Source organism: Heloderma suspectum, chromosome 9 (assembly GCF_057233095.1).
Source record: "Heloderma suspectum isolate Gila_16-S chromosome 9, 16-S_ref, whole genome shotgun sequence".
In the NCBI taxonomy this organism is placed as follows: domain Eukaryota; kingdom Metazoa; phylum Chordata; class Lepidosauria; order Squamata; family Helodermatidae; genus Heloderma; species Heloderma suspectum.
The window spans coordinates 43,081,409-43,101,969 of record NC_139466.1 but is presented as its reverse complement, the minus strand read 5'-3'; the positions used below and the strand labels follow the sequence as shown (position 1 = coordinate 43,101,969).

Genomic DNA, 20,561 nt, shown 5'->3' with positions numbered 1-20,561 from the left:
GCTGCGCTGGCTCTGCTTTTGCTGGCTCCGCTCTGCTCCACCGCTCGCTCTACTGAAACGCCAGAATCTCTGAAGCCAAAAGTTGGCAGCCCCTCCGGAAGGAAGCGAGGCGGGTGGCTACTAGGAGGAGGGCCTTCTCTGCTGTGGCACCCCGGCTGTGGAATGAGCTCCCGAGAGAGGTTCACCTGGCACCTACGTTGTACTCCTTCCGGAGCCGGGTGAAGACCGTTTTATTCTCCCAGTATTTTAGCATTTTAGCTTCCTAGTCTTTAGCTTTGGTGTTTTAAATCTGTATTTTAAATCTCTGCATTGCTGCTAGGCTTTATTCTGGTTGTATTGTTATATTGTGGTTTTAATGCTTTTATATTTTATATTGTTTTACTGTGTGCTTTTTGGTTTTAATTTTTGTGAACTGCCCAGAGTGCTGGGTGGTATAGAAATGAAAATAATAATAATAATAATAATTTAAGAGATTGAGCCACTGCCCCCGCCCCACCTGCCCACCCCCTTCTCAAAGTGACCCTCCTCCAATGCTGCCTGGGAGTCTGCATCATGGCCAACCCACCTGCTACCCAAAAAGCAAAAGTAGCTGTGTGAGCCATAAGAGAAATTCCCGAATCCATATTAGCGTAATCCCTTTATTAGGCCAACTCAAAGGCCACAAACAATGTGAAAGCTTTCAGGCACTCCAAATCTCTTCATCAGGCAAAATGTTACAAAAAGCAAATTGGGGGTGGGGGACAGGAGCGGGGTCGAGGGGGAGGCCGACATGATGTTGAAGTTAAGATGCCTGGTCAGAGTCTTCAGCTGAAAGAGGGAGAGGGGCTGCAAACATTCAAACTGGGCTCCACCAGGTGTTGTGATGGTTTCTGTTTTCACCTGGGACTGCCCCTAGGACCTCTGGGAAAAGAAAGAAGCAAACAGTGTTTGATTTTTGAAAGGATAAAATCCTGATGTTACTCAGGCCGCTCTCCATCTTGGGCAAACCCGACAGGGTTCTTGATCCACGGAGAACAGACACAGAGAGAAACTAGGCAGTCTTTATATTAACAAAGCTGGAGATGATTTTAGATGCTGTAAACAAGAAGTCAATAGAAGCCAAACTGGATAGCTTTACCTAGTCACTGGAGAAGATGCACCCTCAGAGAATAAAACCCCAGCTTCGGGTGGTATCAAATCCTCTTCAGATTAGGGTCCTGCTGTTGAACGGCTAAATTTGATATTCTCCGAGACGCACAAACAGCAGGCTTCACCCTTTCCCCTGCCACACAGGGCTGGGCCTCCCTGCAAGAGTTCACTAGGCCAGGCTGTGCCATAATTTGTTCAAAGTGATCCTCCGGGCCTTTCTTTTCCTGCTTTGTTGACAGCAGGGGCCAGAAAATCCAGCTTTTCAGGACGTTCTTAGAATCCAAAAGGATAAACGACCCTGAGGGAAAACAATGGCCTAGAGATAAAAGGACACACCATTCAGCCCCCATTATTTGCATGTGATTTAGCATGGCCCTGTGGAATTGTTCCAGGCACTCCGGCTCTGTCAGGGCAATCCTTTCTGCCGGAAATTATGTAAGGGTGGCTGGGCATGGGCGTGTTAGTGGGCACAGGGGGGTAGTGGATTCTGTTTGTGCAACTGTAGCGTGTGTGGCAGGTGGAGAGAACTGCGGCGCAAAAAACGGGCAGTATTGGCTGCTTCTGCCCCCAAGCCAAACACTGTATTTACACTGCAGCAGTCAATTCAGAACTGAAGGGTTGAGTAAGAGCACAAAGGGATCAACAATGAAGCTTATTAGGTGAGATTGGGAATGATATTTATATAGTGGCTTTTGCGTGTTCAAAGCACTTCACATGCATTATCTCAGTAATTTGCAGAAGAGCCTTCTAGGTAGGCCAATATTATTTCCCCCACATTCCAGACACCAGCGCTTGAACAGAGAGATGGCACGTGATACAGTCACCTAGTCAATCAAGTATGGAGCAGAGCTGTTATTTGAAGCAGGAATTTCCAGGCTTTCCACTTTCCCTGATACTATACTTTACTTATGCACAGATATTTATTTTCAACCAGCCTTAGAGCTCACACTCACTACCCAGCTCCCTATGGCCAAAAGCAATAAAAACATGCTCTCATTTCCGCAAACAGCATATTAGGAGGAAAACCCGTGTTTGGACTTTACCATTTCAGAGCGTAGGTGGGAACTCACATGATTGAACACACCTCCATACAAAACACATAGGCAGCTAGCATACCAGAGAGAAGAATTCTCTAGCCTCAACCTTTCCCTTACACATTAGTTTAGTTTACTTATGTGCAGGGAGCATTCAGTAATCACATAAACCACCATTGGTAATTTGAAGTGGTCCCATTCGGAAAGAGACTTACCACTTCATCTGCTTGTTTGTGAGAACTAGGCCTAAACAGGATACTGAAGTTCCCATCACAATAAAGGAAAGGTTCCGTTTCCCCCATTTCTTTCACAGATTGACCACATCTCTTTCTGTAGCAATGGCATGTCTGAAAACAAGATGTAAATATCCAGCTGGGATCTTCAAATGTTACCAAAAACAAGCAGTTGGGCCTGTAGGTGACATGCAGGAACGTGTTTTTGCTGTAACTTGTGAAGCTGGCAGCCCTCATACGGTTTTGCTTTTTTTTTGGTATTTCCTGTCTGCTCTGCACACAGAAACTGACACTACTTATTCGGGCATGAACAGTTTTGCACTCATTGAAATACCACCCACACCCTTTTCTATGCAGATGGGTCACACCCACAGAAGGAGAGTTTGGACGCTACTTTTCTTGGGCAAAAAATGCCACCTTTGTTGCCTAATGCCTTCCCATTTCTACACTGCAACACAACCTCACATCACTGCCGCAAGCAAAAGCAGATACAAGACAATCTGCAAGAGGGTTACTGTACATTTATCAGATCTTTCAATGGGAGAAGGGTGGCTGCACTTTGCAGGATCAAGCCCTGTGGGGAAGATTTGTCATTTCACAAAGCTGTATATTTTTCTTTCCTTCTTTATATCCCACCTTTCCTCCAAAAAATGCCACACAGGGCAGCTAACAATAAAATACAGCTTAAAAACAAAATCCTAATTAAAACATAACAAAAACAAATAAATTAAAAGCACAATAAATGGCTTCACTTCCCATTGTTCATCAATGCCAGTGACTGTATGTAGCCTCTTTTCAGACTTCTGGCAGATATCGAGGTTTCTTATCTCGCTTTAGAGCGCTGCAGGGAACGGCACTGTCCTTACCACATTATCATCCACTCTGATTGTGGCATAATCTAGAGCAAATACGTATGGTGCTGGAGCTGAATGAGAGTCAACAAACAAAGGATAATGGGTTGTGATTTCTGCTCTCCGCTTTGTTGATTTTCCCCAACCGCAGCCAAATAGAGTTGCGGGGTGGGGGGGTGGAGAGAGAAAATCCCCCAAATACAGGCTGCTTCCAGGCATGGGCCTCCTTTTGCATGATGTTGTTGCTTTTCCATTTGTTGTTGCTTTCAGAACTGTGATGTAGTATCCACACAATTTGTTCCTGTTACATGTTTATTGCAAAAAAACTTGCTGTGTCCCGTCCATACCAATGGACAGACAGCAGGATGTACTTGAGCTATTACACACTTGTACTGCCTGCCTCAGCCTCTCTTCCCTCCCAGCTCTCCTCTGGCCTCACCCCCAAATGGGCTAGTTGTTGTGAGCATGCACACCGGTGTTTCATTCACCTGCACACATATCTTTTCTTTTTACACACACACATACACACACGGGGGGGGGGGGATTCTGGAATTTCAAAATATTCAAGCTGAGCATTTTGACATTTGCTCTGCCCCTTGGCCAACTGAAGTAGAGTCATACTGCTGGTGTGTCTTGGACTGTTCCTTTTCCTCTTCCTGAGGATGGCATGCCTATTCCTTGAAATAGGGCTCAATATGGCATGGGAAAAAGTTTGATGTGTCTTTCTCATTTTCGCCATAATGTATGAGAAGCAAACCTCAAGGCTGCATTTCGCCATTTTGCTAAATACCAAAAGACACATATCTCTAGCTTGTGGAATGCCTCCGTAAATTTTTTTTTTTTTTTTTTAAGAAAAAGGATGTTTGCAGGTAGATCTCTGCACATACAGAGAAAAAGATTCCCTTTTGCTCTAAATGGGAAGGATGAAGATATAGGAAGATAAGGCAGAGGTGAAGCGCAGAGCACATTTCAAAATGCTGGAGTATTTTGAACTTCATAAAAAGTTTTTTTTTTTTTTAAGGGGCACACACAGATGTATAGAACACCTGCACACATGCTCACAACAACCGGTATGCTCAGAGGAGTGAAGAGGGAAGGGAGGGGCATCACTGCAGATGTTGAAGCCCCTTTCCCCCTCCTCCCAAACCTACAGGAGCAAAGCATGAGGCAACATCCACATCTTCAGAGGACTGCGCTTTTGATCCGTGTCTTTCCAGCTAACTGGATTTTTCCCATTAAGAAAAAAAATGGATGAAGGGGGGATAAAACATGAGCTGATGACTAAAGGATGACAGTGTTATCTGGATGCCCAGTGAAATTACTGTAATAATTAACCATGCACAATGCATGTTAAGAAGTCCATCTGAAAGCAACCACACCTTTTCCCCTAGCACCTGCATGTGGCAGGGCATTTTCAAGCACTGTCTGCATATTAGTGCAATTCACTATACTTGACCATCCTCACTGGAAAAAGTAGAGTGTACTCCTGCATAAGGCATATGTGGGCAGTACAGCAGTAAGGTGTGCACTCCTTAATAACCCTTTACAGGAGTACCTTACACCAGGGAAGGGCAGGTTTCAGGCTTGCGGGATCTACTTTGCATTTAACTAGGACCCTGAGATCCAACAGTCACAGCCTGGTGCAAAAGACACACACTTCAAATTCTAAAAATCTGAACCCAGGAATTAGTTTAGAGTAGAGTACCAAAAACTGAACCACACAAACATCCTGTCCTGGATTCCCCCCATTTTTCTTCATTTCAGCAGTATATTGTAGGGAAAGGGAATCATTTTGTTGTTGTCATGGCTAAGCAATTAAAGACACAATCCTATGCATGTTTACACAGAAAAAAAACAGCCAGCATAGCTGGGGAATGCTGGGAGTTGTAGGACTTTTTCTATCTAAACATGCATAGAATTGTGCCCTAAGAGCCAGCGTGGTATAGTGGTGAGAGTGCTGGACTGGGAGCTGGGAGATCTGGGTTCTAGTCCCCACTCAGCCATGGAAGCTCACTGGGTGACTTTGGGCCAGTCACAGACTCTCAGCCCAACCTACCTCACAGGGTTGTTGTTGTGAGGATAAAATGGAGAGGAGGAGAATGTAAGCTGCCTTGGGTTCCTTGCAAGAGGAAAAAGGGTGGGATATAAATGCAATAAATAAATAAATAAATAAACAAACAAATAAATGTGAGAAATCTTAGTTGATCTACTTCAAATCACTCAGAGATCTAGCAGTAGCAGTAGATTTTCTGCCCAACTCTGCTATAAAGCCTCAGACTTCAGCCTGCTGCTCACTTTGTGCAAAGGGGAAGAAAGGGAGCCCATACAATATGATACGAACACAGCTCCTGGAGGGAGGGAGAGCAGAAACACACAGTTCTGTTCTGAGACAAGAGTCCTGAGACACACCCAGGGAGGGAAACAATCTTTTGAGTGAGAAGGAGAGGTCAGGATATGCAATAAGGACAGCCACAGACACACATGTACTTTTTAAAAACTTATGTCCTGCCTTAAAAAACAAAACAAAAACTCCAGGCAGCTTACAACAATACAGTATCAACAGTATAGAAGAAACAAGCACAAAATGTATTAAAACATCATAATAATAAAACAGTTAATGTAAGGAGTTAACAACTGCAGCAAGCAGCAGTCCGTAAGACCAAAACCAAGATAAAGAAACAGGAAGAACACAGACACAGGCATTTTCTCCACGAAAGGCCTTCTTACATGACCAGGCTTTCATTAGGTGCTAAAAGTATATTGTGTTGAGGCTCAGCATCAGATCTCAACTAGAAGGGCACTCCACAATGTGGGAGCTACCACTGAAAAGGCCCTGCTCTTTGTCACCACCTGCTGCCCCTCAGGTGACTGACGGATCTGGAACAAGACTTCCAATGATGAATGGAGTGCATGGGAAGGAACACATGGAAGGTGGTGTTCCTGAAGGTACCCAGGCCAGGCCCCAAGCCATTTAGGGCTTCAAAAGTTAAAACCAGCAGCTTCATTTGAGCCTGGAAACAAACTGGCAACCAATGCAGATCAAACAAAATAGGCATCATATGTTCTGAATGCTTCATGCTAGTCAACATCTTGGTGGCAGAGTTTTGCACCGGTTGCACTTTCTGAACACTTTTTAATGGCCGCCCAATGCAGTATAGTCTAATCAGAAGGTAACTTGGGCGTGCACGACCGTGGAGAGGCCTGATTTCATCAGATAAGGTTGTAGCCAGCATACCATTTGGAAAAAGGTGCTCCTCACCACCAATGCCACTTGTGCATCCAGCAGGAGCACTGAGTCAAGGAGCAACCCAAGCCCTGATATTTCAGGGGGCGCTCACTCCCATCCAAGACAGGCTCCACGCCTCATCCTGAGTCAAGCAGTCCACCCACGGGCAGTACTTCTGTCTTGCCTGGATTAATTTTCAGCTTATTATGGCCCATCCAGGCCTTCACAGCAGACAAACACCAATTCAGGGGTTTCTACTGCCACCCTAGGATCCGATCAAAATGAGAGACAGCGCTGCATAACATCTGCACATTGATGACTCCACAGCCTAGACCTCTGGGTGTCTCCTCCCTGTGATTTCATGTAGATGTTGAACAGCATAGGGGAGAACAGGGGATCCTGCAGAAACTTGTAAGCCACCAACCAAGAGGAAGAAAAGTCGTGCCCCAGCGCTACTTTCTGGGACCGATCCTCCAGGAACAAGCAAGGGCAGCTCAAGACCGCCCCCTCCCCCTCCGATGCTCATTCCCACAAGGTGGCCTAGAAGGATCATGCCGTTGATGGTATCCTATTTTATTTTATTTTGTTTGTTTTTATTTTATGTATTTTACTGCTGTAAGCCGCCTTGGGAGGGCTTCTGCCAAGAAAAGTTTTCAATAAATAGATATAAATCAATAAATATTAAAAGCTGTTGAGAAGCCCAGGAGAACCAGCAGGGTTGCACTCTTCCTGTCCATTTCCCAGCAGAAGTAATCTGCTAAGGCAACCAGGGCAATTTCAGTCCTGCACGAAGGCTGAAGCCACAAGGAAAAGGATCTTTTTTTTCTACCACAGAAAATCCATTCAGGAGGGAACGATGGAAGAGCTGCACAGTTTCTAGGAGCCTCCGTCAGGAAGTTGCCACTAGGAAAGCAACGGTCCCAGTCCACGGCTGGAGCACCTCCTTGTCTGTGAGTCTGGGTGCACAAGAGGCGTTTGCAGGGGGTGGGGGGGAGTGACGCCGCCTGGGTGCTCAGCTGGGCCTCCCTCCGATCACACAGGGCCTGTTCCCTCGGGGGGGGGGGGCTGAACCTCTTCTGTCCCAGGGGCCAAATGCAATTTCAGAGAAGCTCTCGGGGGCTGCATTCCAGGTGTGGGCAGAGCCAAGGAGACCAGCCTATGTTAGCTTCAAGCTCTTCCTGCCATCACCTAAGCCTCAGGAGAAGCATTTCAACCTTTTAGAAGGGGGGGGGGCATGCGGAAGCCAGGGAACCACCAAACTACGGGCAATCAGGGGAAAGGGGAGGGCCAGGGGGATGGGGAGGGGCCATCGGGCAAACCCGGTTCCAGCAGTAATACTCTAGCATGGCTGTCCCCTTGCCATACTTACCAGTGCCCCCCCCCCGTTGTTTGTGTCACATGGAACTTGAGGACAGGTGTTTACGTCTGGAGCCCCTGTCAGGGCAAAGCAGACAATCAAGACATAGCTGGCAGCTGTGCCTTGTTGTCATTTTACTCTAGTGCAGTGGTGGGCCACTTGCGGCCCTCCAGATGTTTTGGCCTACAACTCCCATCAGCCGTAGCCAGCAGAGCCAGTGGTGAGGGTTGATGGGAGTTATAGATCAAAGTATCCAGAGGGTCACAAGTTTCCCACCCCTGCTCTAGTGTAAACACAGGAGGACTGATCCAGATTGGGACTGTAGCATGGGAGCTTTAACCCTTCCCCCATGGGCCCAATCCACATTGCAAAATAGTAATAAATTTACTTAAGAGGACCATTATTTTGCAATATAAATGGCAGGTGCAGGCCCTCTGATCTGGATCAAGCCCACGGAGAAGGCAGGGGTTGAAGCCCCCCTGCTCTCCATGCAAAGGTCTCAACCCAGATTGGGGGCCCCATGCTTGCACTAGAGTAAACATGAAAGAACGCTTTAGTTGCTAGTTACCTCTTTAAAGGAATGCCTGCTTTGGCCCTCAGGGTCCCAGGCAGAGAAGAGGCAGCAGTGTGCTCAAGTTCCTAGGAGTGTTCCGAAGGGAGGCCATTTGTGCAAATAGTCTGCTCTGCAGTTTCCACCACCAGAATGTGCACAGCCTGGCACCAGGGATATCTCGCTGCACGGCCTGGGGGCTCGAGGTCTGATCTTCCTGTGTGGCGGTCAGATACTGCTGATGGTGTGCTGCGGTTGGGCTCTGAGCTACACCACACCCTATGTGGTGCTGATGCGGTTGGGGCTGTTGCTGAACTCAACAGGAGGGACGTTGCTCTGCTCATGCCCTGTCTGGACGGGGTGCGGTTGCAGCCCAGAGGAGCTGAGGATATGGCAGGGCTAGTGTCACGGGCAGGTACGGTTGGGGACCTGCCCTGGGCCCACACCTCAGCAGGGGCCCACTGACCAGAGCCCCCTGGAGGTGCTCCCCCTCTTCCCCAGTGCAACCTGCTTGTTCCCCTGCCTCTCGCTCTGGCCCAGACGACGGCAGTGGTGAGGAGGAGGGGCAGGAGATGCCGTGGCCCACTTGCTCGCTGGCTTTCTGCCTGCCAAGCGAGCGCAAGGTAGCCATGAGGAGGAGGAGGCACAAGAGCAGCTGGTGACAACGGTGGTGAGCAGCTAGGCTCCCCGAGGGAGAGCCCATGGAGCGGATCTTGCCCCACGGCCCTGAGAAACCCGGAGCTGGCACTGGGATATGGCGCAAGAGTGCTCCTCCTGTGTGCCACCCCATCCTGCCCACCACTTCGCCATTTTAGCAGTTCTACCAGTGTATCTCATGTGCTGCTGGGGCAGCAGGCTTTCCTCCAATCCTATGGTCCCAGGGCTATATCTCAAGTGTAGGATTGCTCAGTTGGTCAAGGATTCAACGTGGGGAGGTGGGAGTGGGGGGCTTGGACAAATTGCCACCGTCCCCACCTATAAACTGTGGACAACAATAAGCTACCTCACGTATTATGAAGATGAATGAATGGAAGATTATAAAAGCACTCTGCACCATTAAAGTTTTATTATAAATTGTACATCATAACACAAGCGTGACACCTGAGGCCCTCTGAATTAATACATCATTCCCAGTCCTCCTTCTCGACAATAGGGAATTGGTGGCTGCAGTGGCCACTTACCATCCACTTTATCATGATGGGAATGGCTGCGATCAACATGTACAGCCTAATGCACGAGCCATTAATTGCCCTGTGGGGTCCAGAGAAATGATGGAGTGAACACCAGCTGGTCTGTTATCTGCATTATGAGATAGGAAGCGCTTGGAGCTGGGCCTCCCACAGGATGGGACCTGCATCGGTATATGCACTTCAGCTTGGATAAAGGAGTGTCTTTATGGACAACTGGAAATCACTTGAACTTTGCACAATTTGGGGTTTGGGTTGTTGGGTGTGTTTTCTTAATGCTCTCAAAAAGTCTGTTTCTGCTTCTGACTGAAGCTAACTGGCAACTCCCAAGTTATTTTTATCTTTCTAAAAATAGACTCAAGCCTCAGCCAAAATTAACGAACCAAAGTTTGAATGGAAAGAAGCAGAAAGGACAAAGCAGATTTGTAGGTTGTAGTTAATGGCAGCAATGTAAAATCACCACAAATCTGACCACTGTGAAACAAATCCCACTTGTTTTAAAAAATCTTTACACCTTTAACTCCAGTCGGATTCAATAACTGTGCTGATTCTCAGAGCAATCTCCTTGGCACTGTTGCTATAGCTGACCTGTTCTTATAGCTCGGAAAATTTTTCTAATGATTAACCTAAATATGAAATAGAAAATGTATTTACAAACAAAGACATAGGCACTGTGGCATTGTGGACAGAATGTTTGACTTGGATGGGAAAGATTAAGGCTCAAATCGCTGCTCAGCCATAAGACTCGCTAGGTGATCTTAGGCCAGTCAGTATCTCTTTCAGCCTGACCTCCCTCACAGGATTGTTGTGAGGATAAAATCAAAGGGGAAGAGAATCATGCGGGCCATCCTATGTTTCTCAGAGAAACAATGGGGTAAACATGTAATTAAATGTAATTAAAAATAATCACCAACAGGACATGAAAAAACAAACCTGAACGAATAGTACATGTGAACATAGGCTATAATGTTGCCCACTTAATTTAGTTCCCCCCTTTTTTCTGGAACTCTTTCTCAGTCTGCCTGTAGAGGAGCCCCTTTTTTCCCCAGGGCTTAAGCTAACTTATCTGACTTCAGCCACTACATTGAAAAGCATTGCGAACCTTTCACCTATTTTTTTCTGTTTCAAAGGGAGATACAATTAAGCTGCTTAAGTATATGTGTGTGTGTGTGTGTGTGTGTACACACACACACACACACACATATATATATATATATATATATAATGGCTAAAGTGAGTTGGTTTTTCCATCATCTCTGCAAGATCTTTAACAGAATATAAATGCATCTATTTTCAAAGACCTATGCCTTTAAAGCCAATTGTTTGGGTACCCAGGCAATGCTCTTTAATCTACATTGCCTCGTTCAGAGGTGTCTCTCATAGGAGGCCTTAGCAAGCAAGCCAACAGCATTCCCTATAAGGCTCAGGGTTCATTTTGCAATTTGCCGATAACTCTGCAGGGCACAGCCTGCAAACTCCAGTGGAATCCAGCCTACAACGTGCTTGATCTCACATGAGAGGCGGCGCAGAAGGAACTCAGCAAACAGAGCCCGCCTCAAGGAATTCCTCTCTTGAGCATCCAGAAGCAGAAGATAGTGGGATAGAACAAGGACATTTTATTGCCTATTGCCCTGTTTTCGGTTATTACCTAAGGGACATAGCAGGCACTAGTGTAGCAGAAACAATAAAGAGTTGCTAAGATACCAACCCCTGTACCAGGAGTCCCTGGTTCAAACAACAGTCTTGTGTCACAAATCGGTTATGGAAAAAACTTTTATGGACTTTTATCCACTAGATCAAATGCATGCAGTGTTATCCTCAGTTTGCACATATACACATACACACACTTGGGTGTGCAGAAGAAAGTAAACTGTGAGTTCACAGGGAAATCAATACAAAAATGCAGACAGTGACAATTAACGCTGTATGCAATATTAAATTAATGTAGAATACATACATCTGGAGGTGACGGACTCGACCTTGGGGGAGCTGGGGGTGGTGACGGCTAACAGGAAGCTCTGGCAAAGTCACGAAGAGTTGGAAGCGACTGACTGAATAAACAACATCAGAATACATATAGAGCAGCTCATAAGCTGAAGTGTAGGTGTAGATGTCGGTTCGACTTAAAAGTTCAATTCTTGTTTCAGGTTTTAAAACTGTGTCAATTTAGAAAAGCGCTCATTGAAGCAGGCTTCTAGTGAGTCAGACCCTGGCATCCTCAGCTGAGCTCAAACTGCCCACATCCTCTCTTTAATCGGCATTACTTGTCCACTCCTTTGATAAAAACCACTATTCCCAGGGGGGCTCCATTGACCAAAATCCTCCTTTAAATTTCCACTCACTGCAATCTGGTGCAGCCCCACGATTGATTTGCACACCCTTGTTTTTAAAGGACGACTTCCTAATCTTACTGGCTGCAGCAGAAGTTGGGGGATAAGCCAGGGAGCCCAGCTCATGAACGAGAGAAAAGGGGAAATGGTTAAGCAGGCAAGCACCCCTAGGAGCTTAGCAACAGGGCAAGTTGGCCAGGGCAATCTACTCTCCCCAGTTTTTGATCTTACAAATCCCAATTTCCCAAGTGAAGTAATAACGGCAACATCAAAAACTGTCATGAAGATAGAAAGCTGGCCACGAGTAGCGTGTGGCCATCCAGTGTACTGCACAGACTCTCACATGTATGGGTAGCTGTCGTGGGTGTGTGCTCTGTGTGATGACCTCCTGGCTCTCAAGGAGCAAATTTGGTCCTTTGAGGGCAAGGCAGCTGACCCAGAGACACTGAGGGGGGCAGAGAGGTGTGTGGATGAGGCTTTCAGGGACAGGATAGCAGTTTCTCCCTCCATGGGTGACAGGTCCTCTGCTGGCACAACGAGAGTCTCGGGGAAGGAAGGGCATCACTACAGGGCTCCTTCCTTTGGGGACAAGCTGATAGCTTTGTGCCATGGATATGCTTCCATGGGGGCTCCTAGCAGTGGGCAATCACAAACAGAAGGATGGAAGAAACAAAAACAAAGGGTGCTTCCAGGTGGACAGCTCATTGTGCAACTATTCTGTCTTTTCCTCCTGGAGGGCTTTTTTGAGGAGTAAGACAAAGGATGGAAGCAGTGATTACAAAACACAGGAGAGCTACAAGTGGAAGGTGCCTGCTGTCCTGTAAAATACTGTGTTTGAGGCATGATGATTGTACAATAAAAACTTCATCTGGAAGCACCCAGAGTCTTGTGGCATTAAAGGCTAAGACTAGAGACCACTTCATCAGAGGCATCAAGCGTTGTCCTGAGCTGCAGGTGTGTGTGTGTGTGTGTGTGTGTGTGTATGTACACATGGTTGGCGGGGTGGGTACAAAGAATGATTATTAATAGTGGCCATTCAGAAAATGGTTGTTGCTGAGAGCACAAACATCTGGGCATTGGATAAGCTAATTAACACATGCAGCATAATTTTTAAAAATTCTGTTCTCCTGAAAGAAGGAGGAGATAGAACTGAACTTTTTGATGAATGCTAATTCAGTGGCATCTTGTTCTACTCTACCTTTTAAGTTTTGTTTTTTTTTAACTCCACAATGGCCACTTTAAAATTAGTGACAAAGTATCTTGGGAGGCTGACATGTCCCCCCACTGGTTTTTTTAATATTGCCGTTTCTGAAGTCAGATTTGTGTCCATTCATTATTTCCTGCACAGATTGGTATGTTTGTCTTATGGAGAATGTAGAAGGGCATTGCTGACAGAAGATGGCATATTTAATACTGTAAGATGAGCATGTGGATGAACCCCTAATACTGTGAATATTTTCATTAGAGATGTAAACAGCTGGGTTTGTGATGGCCATGATGTAGCTCGCATGATTTGCATGCCCTGCCTGCCCGCTGTAAAGTTTTCAGATATCACACACCATCTAGACAGCTTTGCAGTTAGTGCTGGTCAATAATCAATGGACATGGTCCATGTAGGTACCAGTGACATGGAGAAAAGTAGTTGTGAGAGGATGAGATTGTGGGGTAGGGAGGAGGGACTTAGATTTCTTAGGCACAGGGGAACATCTAGGGACAAGCCAGACCTGTATAAGGACAGGCTCCACTTGAACAAGAATGGAACCAGACTGCTGACACTTAACATCAAAAAGGTGGCAAAGCAGTTTTTAAACAACCCTGGGGGAAAACTGACAGGAGCTGGGAAGCATCCGATCCCATCCAGGTTGAATCATCCCTAAGGGACGAAGGTGCAAATGCTTCCAATTCTTCAAATGGGGATGGGGAGGACATAGGGCATGAGCATACCGTGAAACATGATTGCCAGTCACAGAACTCAAGGGCCATAGTGGAAAATGCACATGCCAGAGACATTTGGAGAGGGACACCATGTACAGGCGTTTCTATGCTAATGCTAGAAGTCTCCAAACCAAGATAGGAAAGTTGGAGTGCTTGGTTTTAAGTGAGAACTTAGATATACTGGGCATAATAGAAACCTGGTGGAATGGAGAGAACCACTAGGATGCAGTTATCTCTAGATACAAACTCCATAGGAAGAACAGGGAAGGGCTTACTAAAGGGGCGGGTCGCTCTGTACGTAAAAGACAGCATAGTGTCGAGCAAACCAGAAATCTTAAAAGAGACAGGCTGTTCCACAGAATCATTGTGGGTGACAATACCAGGCTCCAAAAAATAATTCAGTACTCGGGACATGCTGTTGTCCCCCTTGCCAGAATGCTCAGGGCGATGTTGAGATGGGAAATGAGATTAGAGAGGCATCCAAATGAAGAAGTATTGTAATAATAGGTGGCTTCAAGTACCCTCACATTGACTGGATAAATGCTTGTTTCAGTCATGATACAGTGGTTAAATTTCTCTAAATGTCTGTGCCTTAGGTGGTCATGGGGCTGACTAGAGGGGAGGTGACCCTGGATTTAATCCTGAGTGGTACCACCCAGGACCTACTGCAAGATGCTGTTAAACCAGTTGGAAATTGTGACCACAGTGCTATCCAATTTAATTTATATTTAAGGGGAAAATTGTCAAATAAGTCCAACACAGTCACATTTGACTTCAGAAGAGGAAACTTCTCTAAAATGATGCAACTGGTAAAAAGGAAGATGAATGGGGAAGTCAAGAGGGCTAAATCTCTCCAAAATGCTTGGAGGTTACTAATAGTAGAAGCTCAGCAAGAATGTATACCACAGGTTAGGAAAGACAGCAGCAAGAGTTCACTGGCAGAGCTAGCAAGCAGTGCCAAGGAAGGTATCAGAGCAACTGCGTGATGGGGCTCATATTGGGAACTGCCAAATTTCCATCTGTAGTTTTTCTCTGAGTAATCTTAAATATAATTCTTGAAATTTTGACTTAGAGATAAATGGATTATTACTACTTTATCATTTTAATACTATTTGCTGGGATACTTAAAAAAAAAACACAATTAAAAAACGGATTCCTTTTTACTGTTGGAATATGACCCAACCATGATAAATCCCCCCTTGACCATTTATCCAAATCAGCTTTCATTTTATTATCAATACCTCAGAATTACTTTTAACAATTTCTTCAGGCATTTGTGCAGTTCCTAAATACCTGTTTTTACTTGCTTTATTTTCTAACCTGAGACCTGACTAATATCAATTAATAAGGGCATAATCCTATGCATGTTTAGACAGAAAAACTTCTACAACTCCCAGCATTCCTGGGAGTTGCAGGACTTTTTTCCTGGCTAATCATGCATAGGACCACACCCTAAATTCATTCACTTACACAGCAACTCTATGGCTCCTAGGCAGTGTCTGAAGCACCACAGAATGGTGCGGGTCACTGCATGGCTTACAGAGGCGGTCCATAAATGTTAAATGGGATCATACATACATATAATGTATATGGTTCAATGCGGGGTGGGGGTGGAATTGCTTATTTGGAAATGTTACTTTAAGGGAGCAATCCTATGGCTGCTAATCAGCAGCTGGATGGCTATAGGATATGTTGGTTTCCAGGAACTGACCTCTGAGCCCATGCTCCAAGGTCGGTTCCTGGAGAACTGGCCTTCCCCCCTTCCCGCACTGCCTCACAGGCAGCTCGGAACGCCTCTGTGCTCTGCACTTGGAAGAGAAGCGTGGAGCGGTGAAAACAGGGCATTCCAGGGTGAGGAAGGCAGAAATGCAGGTACGAAACATCCTATGTATCCTAGGGACATAGAAATGCAGGTACGAAACATCCTATGTATCCTAGGGACAATCCCCTCTGCGTGTCTCCTGCCCTGCATTGAATAGGTGGTTGCCTCCGAGTTCGGAGGCGGCCACCTTTCCCCATAGGATTGCTCCCTAAATATATGCACAGTGACTTTCACTATTGCTATTCATTGCTGAACTTTGTGTTTGGGGGAATAACTCTCAAGTCTGAAACTGCAGAGCCAACCTACACTATGGGGCAGCAGTACAAGAGTCCACATGGGAAAAGGTTGCATCTGAAGTGAGAAAATAAGGTTTCATTCATCAGTGTATCATTCATGAAGTTTTTCTACTGCTTTGGGGAAAGTTCTGCTTAATTCAGTAGGGACCTAAAAGCTTGTCTATGAACCTGCCAGCATGTATCAATGGTTAACAGAGGCCTTGCTCCTGCCTAAGGAATAATAGGTGGGTATGCTGAGCAGTGGCTTAGAAGTTAAGACGCTGAACTCCAGACCGGAAGGTCGGCAGGTCAGCAGTTCGAGACCCGACTGCTGCGTGACAGAGTGAGCTCCCGTCTTCAGTCCCAGCTCCTGCCAACCTAGCAGTTCAAAAGCAAGAAATTGCAAGTAGATAAATAGGTACCGCTTCGGCGGGAAAGGTAACAGCGTTCCGTGCACCTCGGTGTTCAGTCATGCCGGCCACGTGACCACGGAAGCGTCTTCGGACAGCGCTGGCTCTTCAGCTTATTAATGGGGATGAGCACCACACCCTAGAGTCGGACACGACTGGTTGGGGACACCTTTACCTTTTACTTTTTTATGCTGAGCAGTGCCTTCTTAGTGGTGGAACTCAAATGGTAGGATTCTCTATCCCAGAAGCTTTAGCTGATTTTTCTAGCCCTATTTGGGCATTATTCCTTCTATCCGATCCCCACCCTGCCTCATGATGGGGGCTTGTCTGTAAAGGGGAGGCCTGCTGAATGCACACTGGCTCTCCACATGATTTGGAAACTCTTTGCAATCAGGTTTCCAGTCACAAGAAACACCTGTGCATGTCCAGCAGGCTTTGCCTTTGCAAAGAAGCCCCCAGTGCCTGTGAAGCTGGGGCTAGCAGGGACATGGTGTGGGGCCTACACATGTGCAGCTCCACTCCGTCTGCATGCAATTAAGATCGCATAGAATAAAACCTGAATAGGATTTCTCTCTTGCTGCTTTAAGGGGACGTTAAGCAAGTCCTGTTCAGAAGGGCAGTTTATCGAGGCATTCTCTAAAGACGTTTGAAATGGTTTTGACTTCAGCATTTTCCTTTGCTGATATGATTGCTGTTTTCTAGTGTGGTTGTTAGCTGCTTTGAGGATCCCATTAGGGATGGAAAGGTGGGGGTAGAAGTATTTTAATAACTAACTAAACTATATTTGTCCCAGCCATATTATTCCCCAGGTTGTATCACAACTCACTGCATAAGCTGCATAGTGCAGAGTATGGGCCAGTTCACACGACACGGCAGCACATCATGGGTTAATTTACCTGTGAGAAGCTGGGACTTGTGCTGGCCACCAAACAGACCACAAGTTTGTTTAACCCTCTAATAACACCCGCAGCCCGGGTTTGGACAACACAAGCCACAGCAACTCCCAGCCGAGCTTGCATATTCGTAATGGTGGATGGCACACGCCCCAGCACCCCAAAGGTTAATTAACCCATGGTGGGCTGTCATCTCATGTGAACCAGGTCAATGTCTGTATGTGATCCCTGCTGATGGCATTCCCTGGTAGGGTGGAGAAACTCAGGGACACTTCCAGATGGGTGGCCCCTACCAATCAAAATACATGGTGCAGCTCTTCATTCTTTCTTACCACAAAAAAAGTCCATTATGGAGAGAAAGAACACAGGAGGGTTACAAATGGACCTCCTGTTACCTGGACCCCTTGCAACATTCCAGGAACGAGGCACAATAAAATCCTTGTCTGGGAGCATCAGTCTCTGATGGCCCCAATTCACATAGCGTGCTTTACTAAATGATACAGATCTGTGGTGAAAATTGCCACTAAGACACCACCAGCCCATGTAGTGAATAGAGAGCAGCTCTTGCTTGCAAATAAGTGTGCAGCAGGATTGCAACCCTAGGTTACACACAAAAGTGCACTCCCCAAAATTCACAAATGCACACTGCCCTGTCGTGACATTTCACTGTAATAGTTGCAGATTCACATTATTATGTAATTATATGCAAACCACTTCATGGCATCCTTGCTGAAGGATCAGTGGACACAGGAGAAAACTGTTCAGCTTTTAACAGGATGCACTCAAAAGCCTGGGTGAGGACGCTTCCAGAAAGCTATGGAGAGCAACCACACCCCTCCCCGGCACTATCCATGTGTTTCTGTGCCCCAGCTAAAGATGTACAATTTCTGGAAATATTGAAGCCCTGGAAAAATAGTCTCCCCCCCCCAATAAATGGAAATATTGGGAAAACTAAAACATATGCAGTATTTATTTTCTTATCAGCGCTAAATTTGCTTTACTACTTTAAGAACGTACAACGCATTATGGCACTTGGCACTTAAAACTGTACTGTTTGTTCTACTTATTAAATTTTAAAGTACCAACGATGTACAGAACAATTATATACATGTCTACTCAAATGTAAGTCCTATAGAGTTCAATGAGACTGATTCCCAGGAAAGTGGACATAGGATTGCCCCCTTAGTTTTATTCAAACAGTAATTACAAATATACCCTGCTGTACCCTAAGGTACCATACACACCTTGGCTTTTGCCACTTGGGAAAATAGGGGGAGGACAAACTGAGTTTAAAACAGAAATCATCAACATTACAGTAAGTAAAAAGAAGTCTCTAGTGTTTGGGCTTAAAATTTGCCTCCTTTCCAGTCAGCATTATTCAGAAACTGAAGCAGCAACATAAATACCCCCTGAAATTCACCACTTTTTTCAATTAATTTTTAAATGTGTGCTTTTTCAGGATAGATGCTATTGTGCAAATATTTAAATTTTTAAAAGAAAAAATAGGTAACAGTTAAAAAAAAAAGTACTAAAGCCACAATTCTATGCATGTTTAGACAGAAAAAAGTCCTCCAGATGTGCATGGCTTCCTGGGGAATGCTGGGAGTTGTAGGACTTTTTCTGTCTAAACATGCATAGGATTGGACCCCAAAAGATCTAAAAAAAACCCACTTCTGAAATAGTGCTGACTGGAATGGCAACTTCTTTAAAAAACACAACCATTTAAAAATGTGTACTAAACATCTTTTTCATTTAAGGGCTACTGCACAAATATTTCAATATTTATAAAGCAGAAAAGTCATTTAAGTGATATTGAAGGAATTGATGAAAACAAAATAAACATGCCGATAAAATGGCACCGTCCAGAACAGTGAAAGTGCACTGAAGATATGTGGCAACATGCCAGGCTTCTCCAACCTGGTCCCCTCCAGATGTGTTGGACTACAACCATCAGCCCCAGCCAGTATGGCTAAGGATAATGGGAACTGTAGTCCAAAACATCTGGAGGGTGACAGGTTGAGGAAGGCTGTGATGGACACACTCACTTGACATGTTATGGCACATGTCGAAGCCACACCTCCCCAAAATATGGAAAAGCTGCAGTCCCGATCCAATATCCTGTAGTGCATAATATTGGATAGTGCAAAATTGGATTAGGACTGGGAGGATCCAGGTTCAAATTCCTACTCGGCCATGAAGGTCACTGGGTCAACTTGGGCCAGACTTGCTCTCTCAGCCTAACCTACCTCACAGTGCTGTCGTGAATGTAAAGTTGGAGGTGGGGGAGGCAGGGAGAGATCCATCTTTGCCTCCTTAAGTTCTTTGGAGAAAAAGTGGGAGATAACTGTAATAAATACTGCTCCATCCTTCACAAAAAGGTTGGATTTTCTGTGGTTTGGAAAAAGATGGAAGCAGCACAGGGAAAGCATAGGAGGACACAAATGATTTGAGAACAAGACAATGTGGATCAGCCTTCCCCAACCTGGCACCCTCCAGATGTGTTGGGCTGCAAATCCCGTAATTCCCAGCCAGCCTGGGAATTATGGGAGTTGCACATCTGGAAGGCATCAGGATGGAGAAGGCTGATGTAGACGCCCGGTAAAAAGCGGGCGGGCAGTGAGGCTACCCCATCCACGCAAAGTGCCTAGGGTGGAAGCCCCTCCCCACCCTCGAAGGTCTAGTCCCTATTGCCCGCAGAGGGGCTCGGCAGAAGGTGGGTCTCCCGGTGTTTTGGACTTCAACTCCCAGAAGTCCCTGCCAACACGGCCAATAGCCAGGAACGCTGGGAGTTGAAGTCCAGAGCATCGGGCGATCTGCCTCAACGGGTGAACTCTTTCTAAACATGGAGGAGCATCCATCGACCTAACGCGGCCCCCAGGTTGATTTGACCTATTCAGCCAAGAATTGACGTCCAGGAATGTGTCCGATGCCCCTTTCAGGCCATCCACGCCCCCTGTGGCGGTGCGTTCCACAGATCAGTCCTTTGCTTTTCCGTCCGCCGGTCCCACGCGGGGGCCCCAAATCCCAGCGAGCACGGTGAAAGAGGGAGGACAAGCGTCTTTCGCCTCCGCCTCGGCCTCACGGTCGCAGCCGCCCCCGTTCGTCTTTCCCGGGGGACGCGATGGAGAGCGAGGTCCGGCGAGACGCGGAGGCCAGAGCGGGCGAGGGCGGGGAGATAAGCCGCCCGGGGGGCGCAGGAGCCAGGGGCGCCCTTCGGAGGGGGCCGAGTCGGGAGCCCCGAGGCAGCGCAGGGAGCGGCGCCGGCGAGGCCCAGCCCGAGGGGGGGCGGGGGGCGGGGGCTCGGCAGCGCCTGCCCCGAATAAAGGCGGC

At 46.4% G+C, this 20,561-nt stretch overlaps 1 long non-coding RNA gene across 1 annotated transcript; it reads right to left on the bottom strand.

Annotated features, from left to right (window-relative positions):
* Positions 1–520: 520 nt before the first annotated feature.
* Positions 521–8,622, bottom strand: LOC146338671 (uncharacterized). Its single transcript, XR_014784886.1, has 3 exons — positions 2,378–8,622; positions 1,118–1,426; positions 521–900 (listed from the first exon to the last, which is right to left on the bottom strand). It is a non-coding gene; the product is annotated as an uncharacterized LOC146338671 (long non-coding RNA).
* Between the last annotated feature and the right edge of the window lie 11,939 nt (positions 8,623–20,561).